We start from the raw sequence: 2,884 nt of genomic DNA, 5'->3' as shown, positions 1-2,884 counted from the left end.
GAGGGGAAATATAAACGAGTTTGAATAGTCAGAGGTGTATGGAAGAGGGAAGGAGAGAAGGAAGGAGGAAAGGGAAAAGAAGAGGAGGGGGAGGGGGAAAAAGAGGAGGAAATGGGGAAAAAAGAGGAGGGTGAGGGGGAAAAAGAGGAGGAAAGGGAAAAGAAGAGGAGGGGGATGGGGAAAGAAGAAGAATGGGAAAAAAGAGGAAGGGAGGGGGAAAAAGAGGAAGAAAGGGAAAAGAAGAGGAGGGGGAGAGGGAAAAAGAGGAAGAATGGGGGGGAAAAGAGGAGGGGGAGGGGGAAAAGAGGAAGAATGGGAAAAGAATAGGAGGGGAGAGCGGAAAAAAGAGGAAGAATGGGAAAAAGAAGAAGAGGGGGAGAAGGAAAAAAGAGGAAAAATGGGGGAAAAGAGGAGGGGGAGGGGAAAAAAGAGGAAGAATGGAAAAATAAGAGGAGGAGGAGAGGGAAAAAAGAGGAAGAATGGAAAAAAAGAGGAGGGGGGTGGAAAAGAGGAAGAATGGGAAAAAAGAGGAGGGGGAGAGGAAAAAAGAAGAATGGAAAAAAAGAGATGGTAGGAAGGAAGAGTGAGGGAGAAGGAGAACGAGGGGAGGAAGGGGAAAGAAAGGAGGAGAAATTAAGATGGAAAAGAGAGGGGTAAGAAAGAGATAGAAAGAGGAAGAAGGGGATAGGAAGAGCGAGAAGAAAGGAGAATGGGAGAGGGAGGAGAAAGTAAAAATCAAGAGGGAAGAGAAATGAAGATGGAGGACAAAAGAGGAAGGAAGAGGGAGAAGGAAACAGGACGAAGTAGAAGAGAGGAAATAGGAGGAAGGAGGGGGAGGAGGGGAAGAGAGAGAGTAAGTAGGTGGAAAATGTTGGAGGGAGGAGGGATGAAATAGGAAGGAAGAGGATGTAGCAGAGAGTGATGAAGTAGAAGAGAGGAGAGAGGAAGAGGATTTAGTAGGAGGATGTAGTAAGGTAGAGGAAGGCAGATGTAGGAGGGAGGATGTAGGAGGAAGTAGGAGGGAGGAGGGAGGAGGAAGGAGGAGGGAGGAGAAAGGAGGATGTAGAAGGTGGGAGGGGGAGGATGTAGGAGGAAATAGGATGAAGGATGGAGAGGATGGAGGAAGAAGTAGGAGGGAGAAGGAGAGGAGATGTAGGAGGAAGGAATAAGGAGGACGAAAATTTTTAAGGTAGGAGAATGTCTTAGGGAGAAAGTAGGAAGTTGGTGATGGAGGATGTAGGAGGGAGAAGGATGTAAGAGGAGGGAGGAAGGAGGAGGTAAGAGGGAGGAGGAAGGAGGAGGTAAGAGGGAGGAGGAAGGAGGAGGTAAGAGGGAGGAGGAAGGAGGAGGTAAGAGGGAGGAGGAAGGAGGAGGTAAGAGGGAGGAGGAAGGAGGAGGTAAGAGGGAGGAGGAAGGAGGAGGTAAGAGGGAGGAGGAAGGAGGAGGAGGTAAGAGGGAGGAGGAAGGAGGAGGTAAGAGGGAGGAGGAAGGAGGAGGTAAGAGGGAGGAGGAAGGAGGAGGTAAGAGGGAGGAGGAAGGAGGAGGTAAGAGGGAGGAGGAAGGAGGAGGTAAGAGGGAGGAGGAAGGAGGAGGTAAGAGGAAGGTGGAAGGAGGAGGTAAGAGGAAGGAGTAAGGAGGAGGTAAGAGGGAGGAGGAAGGAGGAGGTAAGAGGGAGGAAGAATGAGGATGTAAGAGCAAGGAGGAAGGAGGAGGTAAGAGGGAGGAGGAAGGAGGAGGTAAGAGGGAGGAGGAAGGAAGAGGTAAGAGGGAGGAGGAAGGAGGATGTAAGAGGGAGGAGGAAGGAGGAGGTAAGAGGGAGGAGAAAGGAGGAGGGAGAATGTAGTATGAAGTAGGAAATAGGAGGAAATAGAAAGGGAGGTGGATGGAGCAGCAGTGACGAGAAGGGAGGGAGAGGAGGGTAATACAAAGGTTGAGGATATGCATATAGATTCGACCAAATTAGATATTGATGAAAAGCACACGACGGCAAGCTAAACATGTATGTTGATGGGGATATGGCCGACCGGTATTATCGTCATGGAGATTTGCCCAAAATTCGCTGGTAGATGAATGATAAGGTCTCGGCATAGACTCAGAATGATTTAAAACCCTTTTGATGTGGTGATTCATTTATTTATTATTTTTAGGTGAATAAAGTTGCCTGAAGATTGTAAAAATAAAAGGGAAAATATGCCAAAGCAATTTTGAGTTGGTTTATGTGTTGCATGTTATTTTAAATCAGTTTTTTATATTGATTTAGATATTTTTTGTGTACATATGAATGATTTAAAACCCTTTTGATGTGGTGATTCATTTATTTATTTATTATTTTTAGGTGAATAAAGTTGCCTGAAGATTGTAAAAATAAAAGGGAAAATATGCCAAAGCAATTTTGAGTTGGTTTATGTATTGCATGTTATTTTAATTCAGTTTTTTATATTGATTTAGATATTTTTTGTGTACATATGAATGATTTAAAACCCTTTTGATGTGGTGATTCATTTATCTATTATTTTTAGGTGAATAAAGTTGCCTGAAGATTGTAAAAATAAAAGGGAAAATATGCCAAAGCAATTTTGAGTTGGTTTATGTGTTGCATGTTATTTTAAATCAGTTTTTTATATTGATTTAGATATTTTTTGTGTACATATGATTCTCTGTAATGGGAATCTAGAACACTGAGGACTCCAATACTTGTTACAACAATATAGAAAAAGAGTAATAATTAAGATAATTTTCAATATCATATGATATAATCTCGTATTTTTTTAAAGTACTATAATTAGAAATCGTTGAATCAAAAAGATAAAAAAAAAAAAGAGGAATATCCAGATGAATAAATATGTAGTTTCCCTGAATGGGTTAAAGGTTGGAGATTGGAGAT

This window comes from Oratosquilla oratoria, chromosome 43 (assembly GCF_046742065.1).
Source record: "Oratosquilla oratoria isolate Oo_2021 chromosome 43, ASM4674206v1, whole genome shotgun sequence".
In the NCBI taxonomy this organism is placed as follows: Eukaryota; Metazoa; Arthropoda; class Malacostraca; order Stomatopoda; family Squillidae; genus Oratosquilla; species Oratosquilla oratoria.
Note: the sequence above shows the minus strand (reverse complement) of the source record.